This window comes from Myodes glareolus, chromosome 20, assembly GCF_982192425.1.
Source record: "Myodes glareolus chromosome 20, mMyoGla1.1, whole genome shotgun sequence".
NCBI classification, from domain to species: domain Eukaryota; kingdom Metazoa; phylum Chordata; class Mammalia; order Rodentia; family Cricetidae; genus Myodes; species Myodes glareolus.
In genome coordinates this window covers 21,788,166-21,814,748 of record NC_142045.1, presented here as the reverse complement: position 1 = coordinate 21,814,748, position 26,583 = coordinate 21,788,166, and the positions used below count along the sequence as shown (strand labels likewise).

At 41.3% G+C, this 26,583-nt stretch overlaps 1 long non-coding RNA gene across 2 annotated transcripts; it reads right to left on the bottom strand.

Moving 5' to 3' along the window:
• Window positions 1-681: 681 nt before the first annotated feature.
• LOC125394169 (uncharacterized) lies at window positions 682-12,398 on the bottom strand. 2 transcript variants are annotated; one of them, XR_007230126.3, is made up of 2 exons: window positions 11,421-12,398; window positions 682-1,172 (listed from the first exon to the last, which is right to left on the bottom strand). It is a non-coding gene; the product is annotated as an uncharacterized LOC125394169 (long non-coding RNA). The 2 variants fall into 2 exon arrangements; XR_007230127.3 differs by having other exon boundaries at window positions 11,696-12,398.
• Between the last annotated feature and the right edge of the window lie 14,185 nt (window positions 12,399-26,583).

Here is a 26,583-nt window from a genome sequence, read left to right as displayed (position 1 = left end):
TATTACATAAATATTCCATCTGTACTACATAATCAGCCTAAATAAGAGGGAAAAGATTTATTAATCAAGAAGTAGGAGGCCATGACCAGCAGCCAGGAAGGGGGGAAGTTCTTGTGTCCCCTATTAGAAGAAGGACTTGGGGGCTCCACCTACAGCCTCCGTCTTTCTCATCAGAGGATTGTGTGGCAGCTGCAGCACGCTCCCTGACTGCCGGGACAAGCTCAGATCCGTTCTCAGGAAAGCACAGGCTGGAGGGGCATGACTGTAATGATCTAGTTCAGGGTTACTACACGGTTCTCTGCTTGTACTGAGAAACACCAGCATTTTAAGAGCAGACCGTTGTCGCTAGAAACAAAACAATAAAAAGAAAAAAAAAGTTGGGTGTTGTGGTCTTTAATCCCAGCACTTGGGAGACAGAAGCAGACTAATCGCTCTGAGTTCTAGGTCAGCCTGCTCTACACAGCAAGTTCTAGGTCAGCCAGGTACAGAATGAGATCCTGCTTTTTCACTTTTATTGATGAGCCGCATTCACCTCTAGTTCTCATAGAATTTCTTTAGAAAGTATTGGATACTGACCTCATAAGGCATACACAAATGTTTTGTGTGTGTGTGTGTGTGTGTGTATGTGTGTGTGTGTGTGCATAATATATACCCCAAGAGAGGATAGAAGAAAGTGGCCAATTTGTTGGAATTTTTATAACATACCTGGCATTATCAAGGTAAATGTCTTTGCTAGGTAAATTATCAGTGCTAGATGTGTGTAATGACTCATTTCATTTCACGATAAGAAATAGTCTATTAGCAACGACCGAGAAAGAAATTGAGTGGGGGCTGTAGAATGTGGAGAAGGAACACCCAGGTTTTCTTGGGTGACACTAGATAAGGGCATGTCATACAGGATAAGCAGGCGAGAGGTGGACTGGGAAGAAGTGGGAGAAGCGCCTCCTCACTCTGCCTCCCCATTCAGTTTTAATCACCAGGTCTGATTTCCATAGGGAGTGGTTTATTATTTTCATGTCCCCCTTTGTCTCTTGTGCGGTCATTTCAAACATCTCCAGTCTTTCTTTCCTCTGTCCATGGCATTACAGCACCAGCTGGGTTGATACGCCAAGTCCAGGCCCTGCCAAAGTCGCCTTTGACTTCTCCCAGCGATTATGCTAACCTTCATCCACCTGTAAAATGGAACAATTATGGTGATTATTTCTAGAAGGCTGTTGTTATGAAGATTCAAGGAGAAAATATTTGCTTAAAATGGTAGGCTCAACTGTGACATTTGAAACGCCTTCTAGGGTGGGTGACTTCTCAGTTCCTCTGTTGTTAATGTGGGGCCTAAGACTGAACCAAAGAAGTCCTAGTGTAATGATTTGTGGCATTCTGACAAGGACTATCTAAGAGCCGGTACATAGTTTGCCGTGTTCTTTTTTTTTTTTTTTTTTTTTTTTTTGTACAACATAATGACCAGCAATGTTCCAGGCAGTAATTACTCCATCACTTTAAGTCCCAAAGAAAAAATAATGCAAAGGAGAGTTAAAGCCAAAAAGCAATGGATATGTATCGTGAGCAAGAAACAAACCTATGTTGCCTTAAGACAGAAACCCTCAGGTTTCAGGGTTGTTCATTCTCAAGTCTTACTGAATGATAGGGATATTGTCAGAGCTTAATGTTAGATGCTCATGTGATTCGTGATTATTTTCTTTCTCCTCCTTCATCTTGCTATAATAAATCTCAACTTTTCCTTCTGGCTCAAATAACGCTTGAGAGAAGTAGATCAAAAGCTTTGTGAGGTTTCGTTCCCAGTGACATAGCACTGAGCTACTGAGACGCTATCTTCAGCAGAAACAGGATGGCAATGCTCTTGATGATTTTGCTTTTCGTCCATAACTGCTGTAAGGGCAAAATAAATAAATAAAAGCATATTTTATATGACAGATGGCAGGGTGGGGTCTTTGAGTTGATACAGCGTGTTCAGATTCCTTGGGAACTAGACGCCATTGCCCAAGAGAGTTGACCTTTGGAGTCATATATTAAGGAAGGTTCCAGGTAGTTTAAATGAGGTTCCTGGAAAGCAGGAACCCACCTTTAGGTCTCTGTTTACCTAACAACAATCCTTCTGTTTACCTAGGCAAAGTCCTTCTGGTCAGGACAGTGTCACCAGCACTGCCATTTTGGGGTGCCACTTTGGACCTAAGAAATCTCTAGGAGTTCAGGGTCATCCTGGGCTACATAGTGAGTTCCAGGACAACCAGGGCTACATAGAGAGACCCTGTCTCAAGAGATAAAAAATATTTAAATGTCTCGAATAGTTGATGGTGTGGTTCAAAGGTAAGGAAAAGTAAACAAACAGATCAATTCCTTAGAAGACATAAATAATCAAATTTAATTCAAGAAGAAAATAATCATCCTATTAGTCTCACAGCTATTGACATTGGTCAAATGTGTTACTGAACGCAATAACTGCATCACTCAGGAGTTCTGAAGCAGGGTTTCAACTCGAGATTAGCCTGGTCTAGACAGCAAGACCTACTCTCAAACAAAACAAGAGAAGTAGCCAGCCTGCACAGAAAAAGAGAAAAAAATAAAAATTTAAAAATTATTTATTTCGTAGAGCTCAATAAAAATCAATAAAAAAATTATTTATTTCTAGGCTTGGTGGCACATGACTTTAATCCCAGTACTTGGGAGGCAGAGGTAGGTTGATCTCTGTGAGTTCAAGCCTATCTTGGACCTACTTAGGAAGTTTCAGGCCAGCCAGTGTTATATAGTGAGACTCTGTCTCAAAAATTTTACTTATTATTATTGTGTAGTTATTATTATTATGAGATTGGGGGAGGTGTGTGTGTGTGTGTGTGTGTGTGTGTGTGTGTGTGTGTGGAAGTCAGGGAACAACACAGGAATAGGTCTCTCCTTCTACCTTACATGGGTCCTGAGGATTAAATGTATGTCTTCAGGCTTGTATGGTAAGAGCTTTCATCCAATAAGACATTTCTCTGGCTCAAAAATTAAATTATTAAAATCTATTTTTAAACATCGAAGTCCTTATCTGGGATTTACTTTAAAGCCAGAGTTTAGTTGTGAATCTTATTAAAAATTTAAGAAAAAAAAATCAGTTCTCCCCACACGCCTCTCGCAAACCAGAAGGGAAATATTTCCTGACTCATTCTGTGCTAATAGCGCTGCTCTGACAACAAAACTGATGCTGATATTACAAAAATAAAACCACTGCCTAACACACCTTATGAACAACGATGCAAATTTATCTATGAACCTTATATTGTTGAACTCTGTCCAGGGGCATCTTTAAAAGTTGCTATATGAAGTTTATCTCAGAAACAAAGGTTGACTTGAAATTCAAACTCTGACCAATGTAATTCACGATATTTACAGACTAAAAGATGTGGTCAAGTAATCATCTCAATACAGGAAAAGTGTTTGATAAATGTCTCAGTTACGATGAGTTTCTCAACAAATCAGAAGTAGAAGGGAATTTCTTCAACTTGATAGAAAACATCTACGAAAGTCTACAATGAATATCATAATTATAAAGGACTATCTGAAAAAAAACTTGGGAGGTACTTAGCAAACTTGGGATAGGCTAAGAGTCTTCAGAACAAAAACAAGGACATCGTAATGACCAGCTTCATCAAGATGGAAAACTTCTATTCTTGGACAAATCAAGGAAATGAACAGACAGACCACAAAGTGGGAGGAAATATTTGCAAATTATGCATATGACAAGAGACCCATACTTATATTAGAAACAGCTATAATATATATCAGCCAGCTTAATTGTAAAATAAAACAATTTGATAAAACACAGAACAGATGATTTTTCGTAAAACAAGATATGGGGACGGTTGAGTACACCAATGAAAAGAGACCGTTGTGGTCTGAATCCAGTGTTCCCAGAAAGGCGCATATGTTGTACCCTTGATCGCCACCCAATGAGCTTTGGGGAAGTGACTGGATCTGGGAGCTGTGACCTAATCAGTGTATAATTCACTGATGCATTCACAATATGATGGCATTTACTGGGAAGCCACACTTAGCTGTGGGAAGTGAAGAGTTAGATCGTGACTCTGATCTCTCAGTGTCTCGCTGCTTCCTGGCGATCATGAGACAACCAGTATGCTCTGCACATGGTCACACCGTGATATTCTGTTTCCCAGAGGCTGAGAGACGGAGGACCCAGCTAACAGTGGACTGAACTCACATCATGAGCCAAACTACATTTTTCAAGTTGTCTTTTCTTTCAGTTATTTTGTCACAGTAATAAAAATTGCAAGAGATTCTCAATATCATTTGTCTTCAAGGAAGTATCAGTTAAAGCCACAGTATAGGGAGGAGGGGCGGAAATGGAGACTTTTGTATTTTAATAAACTTTGAGAAAAAAAAAAGCCACAGTATAGCCATTTAAAAGGTTGAAACTTTAAGCTGACACGACCACTGTTGGTGAGGGCATGGAGCAACCAGAGCTCCATCTTTTTCCAACATTACTGCACAGGTCTCAACTTGTTAAGTAAGCATTTATTGAATAGTTTACTCATTAATGACACATTTATCCAGTTATCTGTCATGTATATAATGCCATGCTAGAACCAGAGAGGAGCAGCAGGAGAGAAAGTCAGTGGACAGTGAAGAGGAAAGCCCGTTTCAAATATTTGTGTTTGTTTGCAGTTTCTCCTTGAGAGAAGAAAGACGCTTTGGAAATAGTAGTGATGACTGTACAATGTTGTGAATGTTACTGGTGACACGGAATTATAAGTAAAGGTGGTGAATTTGTAAGTTTTACGTTACATCTATCTTAGCACAGTGAAATGTTCATTTGCACTCGACAGAGAGAAACAACCCTACAGCTTTGCTTTACAGATTTGCAGGGACTATGTAACATCAGAAAAGTCAGGATAACTGTTGCATCTCATCTGTGAAAAAAAAAATGGGAAGAAAAGTATTTATCTATAAATTCCTCTACCGGTTTAAGATGGGGCTGTTTTTGAATAGCTTGACAGGAAAAAAAAGGGCAAAATTTAGAACCATTTTGGGATTATTTTATGTACCTAAAATGCTTGATCTATCAAGCACTTGTCTAGTAAGATAAAATTGCCACCAACTGCACTACAAATTGCTTCCCACACAGAAGCTATAAAAATGCAAGATTTTGCACCTGTTAGCAAAATTATGAATTGAAATTCCTCGCATTCCAGTGCTAAGTTGCCCCGAAACTGTATGATTAGCTCACCTCCTCTTTAGTACTTATGTAACATTGGCTTGTTTGTTTTGAATACCTCTATAGAAGCACTGATTTAGTTCAGAATGATTAGCTTTTAGGAAATATTCCCAAAGCAACAGCCTAAAATGTATCATTAGTCCATTTCAGACATGTTTAAGCACATGGATGAGTGCTCATTTTATGTACATAAAATATTTACATATTTCTCTTTCTCTTGACAGAAATTACTTTGGGGGAAATGTATGCTGTTGCAAATGATCACAATTATTTACAAAATACAGAAGAAGAAAAGAGACTTTTGTGGATTAAGTGGATTTGACTAGTTTTATCATGTTATATCCTACCATAAATGCAGGATAAAAGGTTACCCAATAGTTCCAGAAAAAAAAAAGGAAAAAGAAAAAAAAAAAAGAAAGAAAGTTTTATTCACACAGAGGTTATAACTTGATACCTACCATGCTCCAGACCCTGGGTTCAGTTTCAAGTTTAAACCAACAAACAAACAAAAAACAAAGAAAGGAAGAAAATGAGTTGCAGTCTGCAAAAATATCTCAGCTGGTGGAGCACTTCCTCGCATGCACAAAACACTTGGTTTCCATCCCTGCAGTGCACAAACTGAATGCATGCCTGTAATCCTAGTACTTGGAAGATGGAGGCAGGAGGATCAGAAATTCTGAGATCATCTTCAGCCACACAGCAAGGTGTGTCTGGGCTGCATGAACCACTGTCTCATCATCATCATCAACAAAAGCCTTACTTACCTTATTTTCAAAATATCACATGGTTAAAAAAGTTTCTTACCTCCTTCCCCCATTAAATACAATTCACTTACAGTTATTAATTTGCAGAAAGCAATGGTGGGACTTACATGAAAAAGATAAACTCTGCATATTGTTTTCTTTTTTGATTTTTCAAGATAGGATTTCTCTTTGTAGCCTTGGCTGTCTTGGAACTCACTCTGTAGACCAGGCTGGTCTTTTGAACTCATAGAGTGAGTTCTGCCTCCTGAGTGCTGGGATTAAAGTCATGCACCACCATCACCCAGCTGTGCACTGTTTTCTTTACATAATACATATGTTAAAGTTATGAATAGAATATGGAGTATGGTAAAATGTTTTAAATATAGAATCCTAGTGAAAATTCTAATGATGTTTAAATAAACTACCTGGCCCTAGTTTGGGCTTACATTTTTGTAGGAGACTGCTCTTTTGTTTCCTGGCCACCCAGACCCAAATAATCACACAGTAACTTTATTAATTATAACACTGATTGACCTACTAGCTCAGGCTTCTTATTAACTAACTCTTATATCTTAAATTAGCCCATTTCTACTAGTCTGTGTATCGCCACAAGTCTGTGGCTGGGTAAGGTTCTGGCAGGAATCTTTCTCCTTTGGCAGCTACATGACGTCTTCTCGACTCTGCCTATTCTCTCTCTCTATGTATCTCTTCCAGCCTGGATATCTTCTTCCCTGCCATAGGCCAAAGCAGCTAGCTTTATTCGTTAACCAATAAGAGCAGCACATATACAGAAGGTCATCCCACATATTTTTCATCATTCAATTCTCTACATGAGGGTTATAGATGTCTAATTAGAGGTTAAATATGACTAAAAATAGAAATTTAATTATTCCATAGTAAATGCAGTTTGCTTAGCAGACTCTGAAAACGTGAGATATTGTTGGAAAAGTATAATGAGCTGAATCTCTGGTGGTGAGAATGTCAGGACCCATGAGTCTACACTAACCATTTGGCAAGTACTTCTCTCCAATATCACTGACTGTTAATAAAGTGTTATTTATCTAAATTATAATCTTTCTTCTTCTGAAAGCAGTTAAATTGTCTCATGCTACCTAAATCCCACTCTGTCAAAAATTATTTTTAATCTACCAACAGAAAAGCAGAACCCTTAGAACAAAAGAAGTAGCAGTCAAGGGTATCTATATAAATATCATCCCATTGTTCCACAGAGCATTTTTCTGGCTCGTGGGGATGGTCGCTGTGATGACTACTCTTGATTTCAACTTGGCTACATCTAGAATTAACTAAAACGCAAGTGGCTGGGCACACCTGTGAGGGGTTTTTCTCAACGAAGTACTTTGAAGTGTGAAGACGTACTTTTAACCAACTCTTTTGAGGTAAGAAGATCCACCTTTAATCTAGATCTTTTGTGTCAGAGAGACCCAGCTTTAATCTGGGCCACACACTCTACTGGCAGCCTATATAAAGGACATGGGTAAAGAAAATTTGATCTACTTGCCTGCTTGCTTTCGCTCTCACTGGTACGTCCATTCCTTTACTGTCATTGGAGCATACTTCATTGGGACTGTGGTGTATACTGAAGACCAGCTGAGACATTCAGCCTTATGGACCAAACAACTAACGGATTCTTGGACCTTCTATTCACAGATAGCCACTGTTGAACTAGCTGGACGACAGCCTGTAAGTCATTCTAATAAATCCCATACATATGGGATTTATGTATCATTCTCTCTCTCTCTCTCTCTCTCTCTCTCTCTCTCTCTCTCTCTCTCTCTCTCTTTGTGTGTGTGTGTGTGTTTCATTCTATACGTTTTGTTCCTCTAGAGAACCATGACTAATGTGCACTCTTCACATAACACCAGGTTGTTCATTAAATGTTCCAGTTAGATTCACTTTTTGTAAGAGCCTACTATGTGCCAATCACTGTACCAAATGTCAAGTGCAATCAAAGCGAACACATACCAAGTAGTAGACAGAGAGTGTTCAAGGAAAGGGGAACCATTTATGCAAAATCTTGAGGTGGGAAAGAGTTGGGCTGGTCCCAGAAACTGAGAGGCCAAGAAGCTGAAGCTCTGTGGGTGGAAAGAACAGAATGCGATGAGATTAGAGAGACTAGCAAAAGGCAATCCATGCATGCCCTTGTTAGAGAGACGAGCAAAAGGCAATCCATGTATGCCCTTATGGGCACATTCAATTCTTAACCATTGGCTCTCAGGATGTTTCTTGGCAAAGATATTGGGGCAGAGTTTGGGAACAGAGTCCCAAGAAGTACATCTGAGCGATCAGTGTGGCCAGAATCTAAGTGTTGACTTAAATCAAAGCGATAGGAGGGGAATAAACAGAAGTACCAGATTTGAGATTTCTTTTGTAGAAAACCATAGAGATCACAAAGTATTTAGATGTGCAAGATGAAGTAATGGTAAGGTTTCTAGGTTGAATAAACTAAAGTACCATTTACTAAGCTGGAAATACAGGGAAGAACAGGCCAGACAAGGAAGATTTGAAGTGATTCGCAAGTTTGGTTGAACCAGCCATACATGGTGACATAACCCTGCCATCCTAGCTATTCAACAGTCTGTGCACCTGAGTGTGACCCAGTCTCACACTAAGCAAATTAGTACCAGGCAGACAGCTCAGTGGGTAAAAGCACTAGCTATGAAAGTAAGGAGATTTCAGTCCCTGGAACCCACGGACATGCTAAATTCAGTAGCATACATCTGTAACGCCTGTAGGCAAGCCAGGAGGCAAAGACAGAATCTGCCGAAAGCACTGGAGCCAGGGAGCCTGGAGTGGGAAGAAACGCAGAAGCTAGAGACCCTACATTCTCGAAAACTCACAACTCACGAGTTGCCTTGTGACCTCCAAATACATGCAGTGACTTTCCTCTCTCTCTCTCTCTCTCTCTCTCTCTCTCTCTCTCTCTTTTCTCTCTCTCTCTCTCTCTCTCTCTCACACACACACACACACACACACACACACAGAGAGAGAGAGAGAGAGAGAGAGAGAGAAACCACATAGGTACAAATAAATACTAAACAAAACAAAATAAACACAAACAAAAAAAACTAAAATGAAGGTCAGGCATGTCATATTTCAGATGCTTTACAGAGACCAAGAAAAAAGAGCCACAACAAATTAGTGTTTATACTTAGAAGTCTGGAGACTACTGCCAGTTCAGTATTAACAGCATTAATATCTATTAATAGTATTTAAAGAAATGTTAGAAAAAGTCCATATTTTGGAGGTTGCTGAAGGGGAGACTATGAGAAAACAGAGAAGGAACAAAGAAAGAGGAGAGAAAACAGACTATGTTAAGTAGCAGGGGCTAAAAGCAGAGGAGAATCAGCTGGAGAGTGTGTAGTTTGAATGCTGATGAGAAATGAACAGTGACTGTTGGGGTGGACATCACCAGGGTCACGGAGGGCCTCAACCAGGCAGCTTCAGGAGGATACAGAAGAATGGAGAGTGATTACAGAACTCACAAAAGCAAGCACTTTGCATCAGCACAAAAGACTTTTTTTGCGTAGGAAAGCACAGAAAAAGGAAATTGAAGAGAAGGACACAAAATTGGTGGAGGGAGATGGAATAGGAGGATGAGCTAAGTGTTTAATGCAGCGAGATTCCGTCAGCTCCAGAGCATCCGAGTAAAACTATCTTACGGAGAGCTGGGTTAAGTTTTAGAATCTTGTACGCGTATCTCTAGCCCAGATGTCCTTTTAACATACCCACTCCTCCTCCAGCCCATCCTGAAGGTTGTGCAATAAAAGAGAAAGCTTAGCCCATGGGCCCTCTTCCATATGTAAGTCCTAGACTATTCCTAAGCTGGCAACAACTACTGCATGCTCCCTCGGGAATCTTCAAACCCCTTTAGTCCTTCGCCTGAACCCTTGGGGACTTCCTGAAAACTTAATTTTTCTAAGTGATATTTTTAGTGGTATTGTTCTGACACATCAGAATAAGGAGCCATCAGAGACCTCAGAAAGCCGAATGTGACATAGTCTGTTTCTTTGTTCCTTCCCTGAGCGACACCTCTCTGTTGTTTTCTGTAGATTTTGCTAAATAAATCAGGAACTTAATCCTTCCTGGAGCGAGCTAGTGTGGTCTTTTTGACAATTCTTCAACCAAGCCTTTCCTTTAAGTGAGAAGCAAGGAGACACTGCGAAAGTAGAAATGGTGGGAGGTCGTGGGGGACGGGAACCATTGTATGCACGGGAGGAGCTTCCTCAGCATTTGTGAAGCCTGAACATTCTTCATGGGAGATGCCTTATTCTAAGCAACATGTAAGTATATCACATACACCTCCTCCGGTAAGTTACCTATCTCATATGGACTGATTCATTGCTCAACAGCAAAGGCAGAAGTCAGGCATCCCATCAAGAAGAGATAATGTGTGCTATGTTCAGCTCCAGCATGTTGGAAGAAATGAGCTTTTTTTCCCCTCTCCTTTTTTTCTCTTTCTTTCTGTTGCTATGCTGAAGATATCCACTGATTCACACAGGGTTTCTCTGTCCTGAGAGAGACTCTAAGTTTGGTACAAAGGAGCAAGGCCAGGCCAGGGACAGGATGTAGGAAAGAACGTTTTGGAATATGTCCATCTCGATGTTTTTTCTAGGAAAGCTCTAACAAGCTGCCACCCAGATCTATTTTCTAAGTCCTGGAGATTAGAAGTGGCAGCCTGTGACATCCCTGTCCTAGCCTCTGGTGATATGGTAGCAACCTTTGACATCCCTGTCCTAGCCTCTGGTGTTATGGTGACAACCTGTGACACCTTTCTTGCAGCTCCATAGAGCTACCCTCTGTTATCATATAGCATTCTGCCTGAGGGTCTGTTGTGCATGTAGCCATCTCCACATAAAAATAACTTTTTTCATATTAGCTTGGGGCCCACTTAATGTAATGCCCTCATTTTCACTAACTACATGCATTTCAAACTCCTGTGACCTTATTTCTAAAGAAGGTCACATTTTGAAACATAATTGGTTAGGACTTTCAATGTATATTTTTTAAGAGTCATAATTCCATGATAACATTCGTTATCACAGAAAGGAAAATAACAGTTAAGGATAAAGGTATGGGAAGTTAGTCGCCCTCATTACTATTTCTGTGGCCCCAGGTAACGGCAAAGGCCATTCAGATCAGTACGGCCCGAGCGGCAGTATGGCTAGTGAACCCGATCTCGGACCCAGGAGGCGGCCCAGCCCACTGGAGTCAGTATGGTACTTAATGGTAACCGGAGCCATGGATATCAACACAGACCCTGGCTACTGTAGGACCAGAGACCCAGGCAAGGCCCTTGGCAGCAGCCTGATCTGAACATTGCCCTGGCCCCGGATGGCAAGCAGACCTCTTTCCTCACTCTCCCCGTAACGGCCATCACCATGACCCCAGGTGGCAAGGTGGCCTCTAACATCTGCCCAGCCCTCTCCATTTACCTTTCTTCTTTTACGTGTCTTTCCATGGCTTAAGAACCATTCCGGGAGGCCCACACACCCGGCACCACCCCGTCACCTGGCTGTCCTTCCGCCAGCCTGGGCCCAAGGATCCGGGCTGACTTTCTTCTCGTCTGCTGGTCCCAGGTAAGTCCCAAATAGGCCTTGTTTGCCTACCGACACCCACTTTTTAACAAAAGTTTGCTTCCTTAGGGCTCTCAACTACAGTCTCCCCCTTTCTTCCGGTAGATTTTGATATGGACGGGTTCCTCAGTTACCTCTTTTGTTATGGATGGGTTCATCAGTTACCTCTCTCCACTAAGTTTTAGGAAGTGGGTTTCAAATTTTGTTGTAGAATTCAAATCCCCCGAGGATATGGTAAAACTATACAGAAGCCTCGTCTCTAGCCTCCGTCGGCCGGTTCGCTCCTCTGTACGCCGGCGAAGCGCGGTAGCTGTTTTTGAGATGATGCACTCCAGCTTGAGAACGCCTGACTTGGGCTCGTGGCTTGCACTGGCTCTATTTTACTCTTTGCCAGCACTGAAGACGACATCACCTACAAAAATGAGTCCGCCAAGGCCTCTGCACCTCGACCCTTTCATTCTCCGCGACGTTCTAGTCCAGTCCACAAGAATCAGCCGTTACCACAGTCACGTTCTGAACCTCGCCATCATTAGCTCACAATCCTAGTGTCAATAGCATTACAGTGATGGCGTTCTGTAGTGCAAAATTAAATGAGTTCTCTTCACCTGATTCCTCTTCTTATCCTCCTCTGTAGAATAGTTAACTCCTCCTCCTCAACCTCTTATTCCAAGGGCAGACAACTTTCATGGCTTCTTACAAGTCATAACATTTCTCCTAGTCCATTGCAAGAGCAGTCTCTATTCAGGAGGAGAGGCCACGGAGGATTCACTTGATTGATCTGTCTCCGTTACCACAGAACACCATTGCTCACTCTCCTTCAAGGGGTGCTTGTGCTTTTGTAAATTCGGGGTGGATGTTCCTCTTGGTGGTGGCGGTGACTTGTGGTGTGGAAGACTGCAGGCAACACTGAGCTATGTCCCCACCCGAGACTCCTTCTGGGTTAGCCACCGTTGTTCCCCACCCGAGACTCCTTCTGGGTTAGCCACCGTTGTTCCCCACCCGAGACTCCTTCTGGGTTAGCCACCGTTGTTCCCCACCCGAGACTCTTTCTGGGTTAGCCACCGTTGTTCCCCACCCGAGACTCCTTCTGGGTTGCCACCGTTGCTCCCACACACAGGCAATGCTTTTCTTCCTGCCTATCCCCTGAAAATTTCCCCCTCAGCCCCTGGCTATCTATGGGGTCACACTCTCACCCCTTATGGTTACATTCTCTCTCCAGCGGCTTTCTGATCTAAGGATGCTCCATGTTGGTTCCTCCATACGCCCACATTTGCCCAGAAAAACCAATCATCCTGCCAGCCACAAGTCAACAGAAACACAATTTAATATAAAACTTTTTAAAATTAAAGAAAAATAATGTTAGCTGATTCAAACTTAGGTAAACAATCTGTGAAGGCATAAAAAGGTGGTTGACTCACAGGTTAAGTTTTATGGTCAGAAGAAGCAATGCTATTCAAATTACTCTTGCTATGTTTTTTATAGAAAAAAATAGTACTCAATGTTTCCCATTTTTAAAAATTTTTTAAATGTGTAGATGTTCTACCTGTATGTATACCTGTACATTATAGGTGTGCCTGGTGCCTGGGAAGGCAGGAAGAGGCGATTGGATCCCTGACAGTTGTGAGCCACCATGTGAGTGTTGAGCTCAAATCCAGGTCCTCTGTAAGAATAGCAGTGTTTTTAACTGCTAAGCCACCTCTCCAGTCCAGTGTTCCTATTTTTTTTTTATCTGACTGTGTACTAAATAAAAATCAGTTTTACTTTCATTTTTCGTTTTATAAATGAGTCAATATTTTCACAATGATATTTTCAAGAATAGTTTTATTCTTTGATGATTTCATATATGTATATAATGTATCTTGATCATATTCACCCCAGTTCCTCACTCCCAGCTGCGTTTTTCTTTTTTCTCACTTACTTGTATGTGTTTGTATGTGTGTATGTATATATTACGGTGCTCATGTGGAAGTCAGAGAACGACAGGGAGCTGGCTCTCTCCCTTTACCTGTCAAGCCACTTCATGTAATGCAGGTTAGTCTGGAACTCACAGTGGAGCTGCCCTGCCGACAATGACTTTTTAAACTGATCTCCCCCCCCGCCCCACCTCCTGGGAATTACAGGTATTCCACCATACTAACCAAGCATTACACCGTTTCTATAATTATTCAAAGTGAGGGACGCTTGCCTGTAGCTCTGTATGTATAAACATTTAGATACACCTGAAGCGTGTGATCTTACTCTACATACAAAATGATTCTTCATCCCCTAAATATTTCCGCATGGACCCCTTCCCTTTAAGAGCAAACAGTGGGCCATGTAGATGGTTAGTGGGTAAAGGCGCTTGCTACTAAGGCAAATAGCCTGAGTTTTAGTCTCAGGACCTACATGGTGGAAGAACTGACTCCCGCAAGTTGCCCTCTGCCCTCACACATATAAATAAATATACGTAGATAAATAAATAGATGTAATTAAATGAAAACAAAGAGTTGGGAGATGACTCACAAGTAGAGACACTTGCCACCAACCTGGAAAGCCTGATTTTAAATACTCAGGACCCACATGGTGAGAGGAGATCATCAACTCCCACAGGTGGTTCTTTGTCCTCTATACATGCACCATTGCATGTGCACACACACACACACACACACACACACACACACACACACACAGGTTCACACACACTAAAATTAAAATAAATGGATGAATAAATGGGGCGGGGAGAGAAAGCATCTCTGTGAGTTTGCTGCCATTCAGGGCTACCCAGTGAGTGAGGACCTTGTCTCAAAACAAAATTAAAACAAAAATTTAACCTGAATATAATTATAATATTTTAAAATATTCACGATGTAAGTAACAATCAGACATAGCCTTTAATGTTCTTCAATCCAAAACAGTTTTTTTAATCTCTCATGTTATGAATATGTTTTCAGTTTTATAGGAAATCCCACAACTTGGAATTCATGACATTGATATCTTGGGTTTTATTTCGAAACAGGTCTTGCTATTAAGCTTGAAACTCACTGTGGTGGTTTGGATGAGAAATGTCCATTGTAGGCTCAGGTATTTGAACATTAGGTCCTCCTTGGCTGGTGCTGCTGTGGAGGAGGTGTAGCCTCGCTGGGGAAGTGTGGACAATACAGACTACTTTAAGACTGAATATCTTCTAACCTTTCACCTAGCAGTATTTATATCAACTTAGTAATTACTATATTAGCTAGCCAAATGATGTTCTAATTCCATCAGTCTGTCCACATTTCCTAGCTATTGTTCTGTGCAGAACTTTCTCGGCTACGTGTGGTGTTAAATGGCTGTAGTCCCAGTTCTTTAGGAGGTTGAATTTGAGTCAGCCTGGGTTTTACGTTTACTGTTTAGCCCTACCTCAAAGGACAAAAAAACAAACAGAACAGCCCAAGAGCTTGCTCTCTTTTATACTCCCCCACTTTTGGAATATTTTTGTATATTTATGAATTTCTTTTAAGTTAAATATGTGTAACGAACTACCATTATTTCACTATTATTCAGATTGACCTATTGTGCTCAGTAAGCTCTCCAGTTTGGCTTCGATGTTCTTTGACCTGTCCCATCAGATTATGAATGCTTATCTAGTTATTTTTCAGTGAATGTATTGCATTTGAATAATCATAAAAATAGCTCCAGGTCTTAAAGAATATTATCTTGCTTAAAGGACTTATCTTGCAGCAAAAGATTAAAATCAAAGGCAATCCTAAAGCATCTTTAACCCAGTCCAACTGAATTACATTAGAGAACTTGAGAGAGAAGGGTTCAACTCTCTGGAATGGTTGGTCAATTTCCAGCTTACCCCTTCTTCCTAGATAGTTCTTTGGTTCCCAACCCAAAGCCTGACACCATTCCCCTTGACCTCAGATCTCCATTTTATCTCTATGACTGTTAATTGTTCAAAGTTCTGCACAGCATCCCAGCCACCTCTCTGAACAACATGGGCCCAAGTGTTTTACTTACCTCTCCAACTTTCCTTCTCCCAGATCTCTCTCTTTGATTCTTTCTTGTCATGTTACCTCTGAGCAAGCGAAACACTATGTAGTCTGAGCCATGTGTGACTGAGCATACCTACAACCAATCACTTGGAAGGCTGAGGCAGGAGGATCTTAAGTTTTATTGAGTTCATGGGCAGCTTGGGATATATAGTGAATTTAAGACCAGCTTGAACTACATATCAGTACTCTCTCAAAATAAATGAAATTAAAAAATAGTTTTGGTTCAACTTCTATGCTTCTTCTTGATAAGAATGTTATACTGAATTATTTATTATTAAAATTGAAAGATTCCCCTGACTCTTTCATCCCCCCCCCCCCCCGCCCCGTCTTTTTTTGAGACAGGGTCTCCCTATATACTGACCTGGAACTTGTTATGTATTCCACGCTGCCCTATAACGTTTGGCAATCTTCCTGCCTCTGTCTCCGTGTGTACTGGGATTATAGGCACACCACCACACCTGTCACCCCACTACCACAGACTGACATTTGAGAATAAACTAGGATCACAGCATTTTCTTTCTATAAAATATCTGTTGCTCTATTTGTATGGCTGTAACACCTATATGTTTGTCTGCACGCCACACGTTTAGAGTCTACAGAGGCCAGAGGGCCTATTCGATCTTCTGGAAGTGGTGATCTAAACAGTTGCTTTCGACTGGGTAGGTTCTGAGAATAAAACCCTGGACCTCTGGAAGAACTCTTAACTGCTGAGCCACCTCCTTAGGTCACATCATTTTAGCTGAAGCACTCTGACGTCAGTTTTTAGTAAGGACGCTTGCTTACTTGTGCCTAAGTGTGTACATCCATCAAACCATCTCCAATCATACCCCCCCCTTTCACTTTCTGCTTCTGGGCACTCTGGCTCTCTTGTGCATACCACACCTTCACCACTCCGACTTTCACTTACTGTGTTTGTCTGCTGATCACTATTAACTACTCCAGCACACTGCCCCTTGATCTATTTGCTATCTAATCATCAGCGTTCATGTCCACGTGGTTTTTGACCAGGCATATCTTCCCCAGTCTAGATACGGTCTCAATGATTGAATGTCTGAACTTCCTCAACGTTCAAAACTTTTAACTGTAGAGCCAGACAAACGGTTCCGTGAGTAAAAGTAACAGCTGGGTAAGCCAGTAAGCCTAACAAACTGAGTTCAACCTGATGGTCTAAGTTCGAGTCACAGAACCCACGGTGGAAGGAGAGAACTGACTTCTAGAGATTGCTCTTTGACCTCCACTGTGAGCCCATGCTCACACACATCCATCATACACACACACACACACACACACACACACACACACACACACATTTTTAGAAACTTGATTTGTGTATCTGAGTAATATATATTATCCTGTGTGCTATATGAAGGCAAAGCAGGTTTTGTCTCATTTGCTCAGACACTTCTTACAGAGACAGTCATCAAAAGTGAGATAAATACAAAGTATGTCAATCTTTGAGGGTTTTTTGTTTGTTTGTTTTTTGGTTTCTTTTTTTTCTGGGTCACTTTATGCAACTAGTCCATCTATTTCCAGTCTGTACCTGGTGTTCTGTTGAGGCAGCTAAAATTTCCTGGCTTTTCCCTTTGAAGTTTAAGAAAAAACAGTTTTGGTTTCCATTTCTCTATGGTCACACAGATTTCATTTCAACGAGGAGTTATTTTTAACCAAAGAAACACTATTCTTTAGTAAAACTTTCAAACCAAAAGATTGTCATAGTTTCAGTGTAAATATATTCAGTGAATGTGGAGAAAAAAATAATTTAGATTCTTGACTTCTAATTAGCTCTAACTCTTCAGAAAACGAAAACTAGAACCACAACGAAGTCAAAATAATGCATACAGTAAATAATTTTGCAAATATTTTCTTTGGTTTAATACAGACTTCAGTGGTACAATAAATTTCCATCTGTTTAACATTCGAAAATAAGAGACAGCTGCGGCTTTAAAGTCTATAGGCAAGATGCCAATAAATAATAGGAATTCAAATTGATACTATAAGTTTTTGTTCTAGATTTAGCTTACATTACTATAAAGCTGCATAAGTTTGTACCGGTTTTTTGTTTTCAAATGTTAACATGCCTGGCTTTGCTAGTTTTCTTTCCTTGGCCCTAGAAGAGCACGGGTATATCACCTGTTTCACTTCATCAGCCCTGAGTCATTCTTTATGTAGCCGGCTTCCTTAAACGGGGTTGCCAGGACACTGGAAGCTTTACATCAGCTTGGTTCTTAGGGATTGCAGTTTGCCTGTGCTGGAGAAACAGGAAGTTGTTAGGCAGGAGGCAGGCACCAGTGACAACAGTCACCTATGCTCAGGGTGAGGGTGGAGTATCTTTTCCTCTGACTGTTAAGTGTCCTTCTCAAATTACCCTTCACTTTCTGTAAAACGCACCAGAGAAACCAGGAACCAGCCAGAATTGCTGAGTCATTGTACGTGTCTCCTTTTAGGTGAGTTAAAGCAAATGTGGCTGACTATAATACTAAATTCTCTGCCCAGGACGATTACCGTCTGCCATGGTTTGAACATGTGATATCTACAAACACATGACTTCCAGCCGAGCATATGATGATGACTCTCCCCTCTAAGAACATGCATGAGTGTCCTCTATTAAAACCCCCAACTTTGTTCAGAGCTCTACTTGGGAAACATCCCAGCATGCGCCTCGCTTGCTGCAAGAACACTTTCTTCACTTTTCTGTTTCCTGGTTGTGCTCACCAAGAACCAAACCCCACTGTGTCCCATTGTAAATGCAGGAACAAACCAAGAGTAACAGCACCCCATTTAAAGACGTTGTGAGAATAAATCTCCCTTCTCTGCCAATGGAGACGACGGACTGCCTGGAAGAAGCAGAAACCAGCTGAGCTGCCAGGAAGAGGGTTAGACCAATTGAGTCAGTCACTTGGAAAAAATAATCTCCAGCCCGTTGAGCTGCCTGCAGGCTAAAAGTGTGCTTCGGGTTTCCTGGCTTTTGTGAGCTGTCATCCATGCTGGGTGGACCTTAGTGATGCTGCTGTCTTTGAGTCATTTCAGCTTCTGTAAAAACCCCTCACCCCATGTGTCTGTAGGTAACCCCAATAAAACCCATTGGGTCACCAAGTTGGACTTTGGGGTGTTATGTGTTCTCGATGTGGGGTGAGTCCCCAGGGAAAGATTGGTCATATAGCAATGTCAAATGGAGAAACCAGTGTGTTTGCTATGTAGACATGAGGGCTTTCAGACCAGGGAGATAGCTGTTTGCTGCCACACTTTGATGGCCAGAATTCAATCCCTGGGATTCATATAAGGGAAGAAGAGAGCTAACTCCATGAGTTGTCTTCTCTGTCTCTGTCTCTGTCTCTCTGTCTCTCTCTCTCTCTGTCTCTCTCTCTGTCTCTGTCTCTCTCTCTCTCTCACACACACACACAAACTAATTGATGCAGCAAAAATAATATAGTTAAGGACATTCTTGGTTACAATGACAAAGAACTCCAACTTCTCCCCTATTGGTAGATATCACTGCCTTACTGACTTCTAGTCCCTCTTCAGGTGTTACCCAGAATGTCTCAGCATGATAACCAAAGCTACAGTCCTCCTCCTCCTTTCCCAAAGCCTGCTCCTCCCATTCTTCTAGCTGCCTCAGCTTCAGATGGAATCACGCCTGGGTCTTCAATGTCATCCACATCCTGATTGACGAGCAAGCCCTCTCAGCAGCACTCAGCGGGTACCCAGAATCTCAGTTGCCACACTAGTTCAAACCACCGTAGTCTCTTGCCTGGGACTAACTAATCTTGGTTGCATTCTCTCCGTCCAACAAAGCTCTTCTCCACACAGAAGCCAGAGTTGTTCCTTTTAACTTTAAGTGACATTGACTTTGGCTTTAAAGGCCTAAGCAGTGGCCTTGTTTATTCTACCCCAATCTAACTGGCTCCTAGGATTTTCCTCTCACATGCCAAGCCTGAACCTGTCAGAACCTGAATGCGCTGCACCGGTTACCTGGAAACCCCTCCTCTAATATTCTTCTTGCTTGCTCCTTACTTTCTTCAAGCGTCTACTGACAGAAGACCTTCTTAGCAAGGTCTTCAATGCTCACTACGTGACTTTTTTTTCAGTACCTCATTCCCTTTCCCATGGCACCCTAAGGATTCATGTAGGAATGTAGGATGAGTATACATTTTTTATCTAGGACAGTCTTAACTTAACCTATGTTGCTCAGATATAACTATGAATAATTACCGTTCACATGCTCTTGTTTGCTGAAGTGGTTGTTCTAACCTTACCACATTTGATTTCTACAGCTTTCAGCACCATCGAATACACTGGGGAGAACGACCTGCCTGTTTTCCCCAGTTATAGCAATACTAAGAATCTGCGATTTGTTTTCTTCTGTACCGTTTAACACTTAGACAGACCGAGAACACGGCATGCAAAGTAAGTAAATAGGCCTAGAATGCTGATGCTCAAAAATGTGTTGAATAAATAAAGTGACTATCTGATTTATATCTTGCATTCTGCTAAGTCCCAGGAAAGACAAATCTGGCACCTGTCAGTACACAGGCCTCATCTGAGAAACTCTGATCTCAGGTTTCATTGGTCTTAGGCACAGATTCCAAACGGATATACAATGCATACACTCACATGTGAAGTGGTTCAGGTAAGTCTCAGGTGCTGGCCAGGCTGAAATCCTGTGGGCTGAACACTACCTGGAGGGAGAACCAGAGGAAGGTAGATGGCAGGCACCACAGTAATTCCTCCGCTCGGCCAAAAGCACAAATCTGAGTGTGAACAGCAATGAAAACTTAAAAGCTATAATGAACTTGGACAACAGAGTTGGCCAGGGTCTAATGAACTCAATTCCTAAATTCTGTCATTTGGCAAAAATGATAAAAATCTTGAGGCAGATGTGGTGGCCCACACCTGTAATCCAAAACTTGAGTGATGGAGGAAGAAGGACTGGGAGTTCACACTCACTTGCTCCTTCATAGTGAGTCTGAAGTCATAGTCACAGTGAGTCTGAAGTCAGACCCTGTTTCAAAAGAGAAAAGGGGGAAATGGGGGTTCACAAATAATGTTGTTTATTTTTCAGATGTTAAACGGTTAAAATGTAAAGTATTTATGGTCTAAAACGTCTCCTAACAATATAAGAAATGAAAAATGGGGTCTTGGACTGGGGAAAATGAGCTGCTCAAACCTCCTCAGTTTATTTGCTTTGCAACCAAACCCACGCATACGACCCTAATTATAACCTTAGAATAAATTCCCATAAGTAGAAGGCTGCTAATTCAGATGATTTATGTATATGCTTATCCAGATCTTACTGGAGGATCTCACTTTTAAAAAGCATAGGGTTTCTTGTGGATGAAGAGACGGTTCAACAGTTAAGAGCACTTGCTACTCTTGCAGAGGACCGGGGCTTGGTTCCCACCACCCACATGGCAGCTCACAACCACCTGTAACTCTAGCCCAGGAGATCCAGCTCCCTTTTCTGGCTTGTACAGGCTCTTCCAAGCTAAACTCAAGTACATAGACATAAACTCTTTTTTAAGTAGGTTTCCTATTTTATGTTCCTTTTCAATTTTAGATGTACTCCAAGTAGAAACAAATGTATTTATAAACATTTTAAGGAACAATACTTAAACATGGTTCAGGAAGTCTGAAGCTAATAATTCTCTTCTGACAATAAAATTAACCTCCTTTCTGTATATTTTAAGCACTGTTCCTGTATATATCTATTATGTTACTTACCACAATTTAAGTATTTGTTTTCTTATTTAGCCACACTTTTCATCCACCTCCTCCTGGCTCTCAAGTGTTCCAAATGATGAAGATCTCTTAGAATAGTCATGTCTCGGGAACAGCGGTGTCTACTTCCCTGCCCCATCTGAGATTCCAGTTCTGGAGATCTGGGCTAGGACTGCCAAACTTGTAACAGGCTTTCCTGATGCCTCTGGATGGCGGGTTACCCAGTTTCACTATGACAAACTGGAAAGAGTAGACGCTGTCTTAACATATATCACGTAACTACTGCAGAGTGATGCATACTTGGAAAGGTATACTCAATTGACTGAATACAAGATCAGGAAAATATCTGGGGACTGACTTCTTTGAAGAAATCACCTCATGTAGACCCCAAACCAATTATATTAGAAAGCACTTTCAGTATATGCAGCAAGAACTACTTAGCAGATCCATACTGGGGGTAAAGAAGAGCTCATCAGATTTTCTGAATCCTAAAAAACACTAAGGTCAGCAGGTGATGAGGCACTTACACTGCATGTCTCAGATAACCAGAAGAGCATGTGAATTGCACATCTCAGATAACCAGAAGAGCGTGTGAATTTGCACATCTCAGATAACCAGAAGAGCGTGTGAATTTGCACATCTCAGATAACCAGAAGAGCGTGAGAATTTGCACATCTCAGATAACCAGAAGAGCGTGTGAATTTGCACATCTCAGATAACCAGGAGAGCGTGTGAATTTGCACATCTCAGATAACCAGAACATGTGAATTTGCACATCTCAGATAACCAGAAGAGCATATGAGCTTGTACATCTCAGATAACCAGAAGAACGCGTGAACTTGCACATCTCAGATAACCAGAAGACCATGTGAATTTGCACATCTCAGATAACCAGAGGAGCATATGAGCTTGTACATATCAGATAACCAGAAGAACGTGTGAACTTGTTGAAACATTTAGCATTTATTGTACTGGGATTTTGTACTCCCAGGTCTTTACCTTTAGTTTCCCAGACACAAGTACTTGCTGCCTCACTAGAGGCAAAGGGATAACAGTGAATTTCAAGAGAGAGAAAAGATTCTAAGAAATGTTTTTTCAAATATGTAATGATCTTCCGTCGTTTTTAGAAAATATGACTTTTAAATATCCAGTTACCAAACATATTTAGGAAAACCCTTAAGCAAACCTAAACCATTCATTATTCACACAGCCATAGGAAACATAACTTAAACATAGCACTCAGATAAGGAGGTCCTGACTCACTCTTGCACAAACAGTCGTGTTCTCTAGGTGGTCTCAGCTCAGCAGTTCTAACGGACAGAGTCTCTGTCCGAAGATCTCAATTCCTTCCTGAGCTCTCCTGGCCACATTGGTCATTGCTTCCTACTTGGTGTGGCAACCAAAACTCATTGTATTTCCTGGAGAAGTGTGTTGGGAAGTTAACAAGTACTAATAATTGCAAAAACCGAAAGCAACAGGATACTGATATTTAGACTTGATAACATTTACTGTTGAAGAAAATGAGAACTAGAGGCCTTGAGTCACTTGAAGTTTCAGAAGGAAGCCTGAGTTCTTGCGTTAAAATGTGATCATTAGGAGTACTGGTAAGGAACTGATCTGTTACGCTGAGGCAAATCCAGACACCAAGAATCATGAAAATTGGCACCGAAAAGAATGCCTGGACGTGAAAATATTTCCATCCTATATTCATATTTCAAAAGAATTAAATGACTTCTAAAAATACATGGCCACAAATAAAAGGTATAAATACACACACACAGCTGCATGGTATATCTTCTAGTTTTGAAAATGGCCCGCTAAAATGCCATAGGCCATCCATTCTCCCTCTATGTTTACTCATGCTTAATCCATTGACTTGAGTTAAATATTTTTTAATTAATTGAGGGCAGTGATATGGCAGTCACAGTGAAAGCCTGGTGACATTAGTTTGATCCCCAGAATCCATGTAAAGCTGAAAGTAAAGAACTGAATCCTTAAAGCTCTTATGATTCCCACCATATGCTATGTGTGCACCCATAAACACACACACACACACACACACACACACACACTGTGCTCTGCACTCACAATAATAATTTTTAAAATTTAATTGACATATTCAGTGACAAGAACTAGTTAACCAAAACATGTTATAGTTAGCCAGCTACTTCCTTAATTTCCCTTCTGGATATTTTTAGGACCACTCTGTGTGCATTACATTATGTCACTTACCACAGTATATGTATTTGTTTTCTTACTTAGCCACACCCTTGCTAACTTGTGCTAACTTGGAAAGCTATTTATAGTAAAACATTAGCTAAAATAATATAAATATACACTAATGTCATAAGGTAAAAAAGTACTTGAAAATAAGGCAGAGAACATAATTATATCAAAATTCTAAAATGGTACTTTAGGAGATTCAAGTATAGGTTTTGTTTCTTCTCTCTACTTTCTATTTCCTTTAATAAATGTTTCTTAATCTAATAATAGTTTGAAATATCAGGACTTAGCAGAAAACTGGTATAGGAGTTGATACATTCTTTTATGATCGTGCTTGCATTTCTGACACACAAAGTCATTAATCTCTAAGTTGCTCACTATTCGAGCAAGAACACTCAGAAGAAGGTAACTTATGACAGTTGATGTATGAGCCAAGACTGTGCTCAGCTACATTCCCCAGGAAGCAGTGGAGTCCAATTCAGGCTTATTTGGGGGACAGTAGTAGCCATTTCAGAACTGCTGGAGCGGCTTCAGGATGTCACGAATGACCCGGGTTCCTCCTTTCTTTCCAGCATCCTCAGCCTATGGCTTCCCTCTTCATGTTTTCCACATTAGGCTCTCTCTTATTTTTGTCATGAGACACTATTTCCATCTATGTGTCAGAAGAGGAGGGTGAGGGGGGGGAACTGGAGGGAAGGAGAGGCTCGGTATTAGAAGACTTGCTTTTCTACCATTTGACCAGTTTCTGGAACTGTCATCTCCTTATGGGCACCCGTAACTGCATGACATCTAGGGAGATTAACTTTTTAGCTAGGCAACCTGACACCCTTCGTCCTCAAGAGAAAAAAAAAAAAAAAAAAAAAAAAGGAGCAATCAGAACTTTCCAGTAAAGGAGGAAAGGACAAGTGGAACTGTATGGCTCAACTCTCCCCTCTTCTCACTGAAGAAATATACTCCTACCCTCCCTAGGAAACCCCAAAATGTCAGTCAGTTACTAGAGGAAGCGCAGAGTGCAGGCTCTAAGAGCCCTCATGACGAACCTGGCACTTCCTGTCAAGTGTATGAATCCATGCTCACTTCAACAGCAAATATAATGAAATCGGAAATGCAACGAGATTAACATGGACCTCTGCGAGAATCATAAAAAAAATTCACAAAGCATAATTTTTAAACATTCATATTCCAAACTTAAAAAAAATCTTTAATTTTATGTGTACGATGTTTTGCTTACACGTATGTATGTATGTATGTATGTATGTATGTATGTATGTCTGTGCCTGATACCCACAGAGGTCAGAAGAGGCATCCGATCCTCTGGAACCGGAGCTACAAAATGTTGTGAGCGGCCATGGGTCTTCTGAGAAAGAATTCTGGGTCCTCTGCAACAGCAGCAAGTGCTCTTAATTGAGCCATCTTTCCAGTCCTCTCCCCTCCAACCTTTTTTTTTTTTTTTAAAGAGTATGAGAGCGCCAATGTTCTGAAAACCAGGATTTAAAGAATAAAACTAGCTATGAAAGGCACACCTAAGTATCAACCCTTAGTTGAATTAAGGTAAGTTACCCCTACTTTAAGTGACCCACAATCTTTCAGAGAAAGAACCTTCTCACTTAAGACGCTGAACTTGGTCATGTGACTTGTTTGGGTCAATGAAATATCAGTAATCACAAAGCAAGCAAAAGCTTCCTTACTGAGATTATCCTTTTATGAGGAAGCCCCAATCAGCCAGGGAGAGAATCAACACAGAAGAAAAAGTTTCTGTCTTTGTATTTTTCATGTCCTCAACTTATTTCTGCGTGAGACTCCAGCTCCAACCTCACTCTTTAAGGCCTTTGAGTGAGACTAGCCAGGACCCGGCATCACGCTGTACAAATGAGCTCCTGGTACTATGTCCTCACAGGAGTCCTGAGTAAAAAGTCTGGAATCACGAACAAATCAGTTATTGTTTTAAATAACTACATTTTGGTTTGATTACATAGCAGTAACTGAAAGGTTACTAAAAGTATAAGGAATGTATAACAAAAAAAAACTGTTGGACGAGAATGGAATTTTAAAAATAGCACAAAAAGCAAAGCAAACCAACAAAATATATGAGACAAAAAATAAACAGTAAGATGATAGCTTTAAATCCAAATATGGCATGTCCAACCTGAAACATGAGGGCTGCATGTGTGCCCCAGGATTAACTCTGAATGCTGTCCAACATAAAAATATAAAATTACGTTAAAAAATTGTTTTTGCAAAAATTTTTGGTAATCATTAAGCTTGTAGGTGAAGTTGCTACAATTTTTAAAAGCTGAAAACACTACGATCTTATTATATATTTTTTTAAAAAACTAGAATTAAATTTTGCTCAAGTACTGGTCTCTGAATTCTGCCTCAACCTTCCCATCTGAGGGCCTTGACTTGATGCAATCTGAAATACTGCTGGGTGATCATTAATCAGGCTTATCAGTGTCATAAAACCTGGGAACTACAGCCTCGTCTTCGTGTCTATTTTCCCAGGATTCCAAAAATGGAACAACTGCAACCTTTTCATTTTTCCCGAAATTCCCACTATACTAATCTAATATAGTATATCCTTCCTACTACGGGAAAGCCTATTCAACACATTAAGTTACAACCCGCCGATCCTTTACAACGCAGATGAGAGTTTCATGTCCATTTTTGAGGTGCCCCCCCCCCCCCCGCATGCCCCGCCATCTCTGAGGGCAGGCGTGGGGTCTGGGTGACTGACTAGGGGCTACAGCTTTAAACCCAGGACACTCTCGGCGCGTCCGAGGTGCTCTGAGCTGTTCCATGAATTAGTCATCCCGGGTCCGTGGGCTGTGAAACACGCGCACACGCATCTCTATTGTGAAAACCCCAGCGCCGGCTTCCCGAACTGGCGGAGGCTGAGTCGGTGTCCGAGAACAGGCTGCGGGGCGAGCGCAGCCTTCCCGCCCAGCCGGCGCGAGGCCGGCGGCGACCCGGGTCTCGAGGCAGCGGCGGCCGCCACTCGCTTCCCCCCTCAAGCAGCCAGAGGCGTCCACAAACAAAGGCAACTGCATTGAAACCGGTCGTTCCGTTTC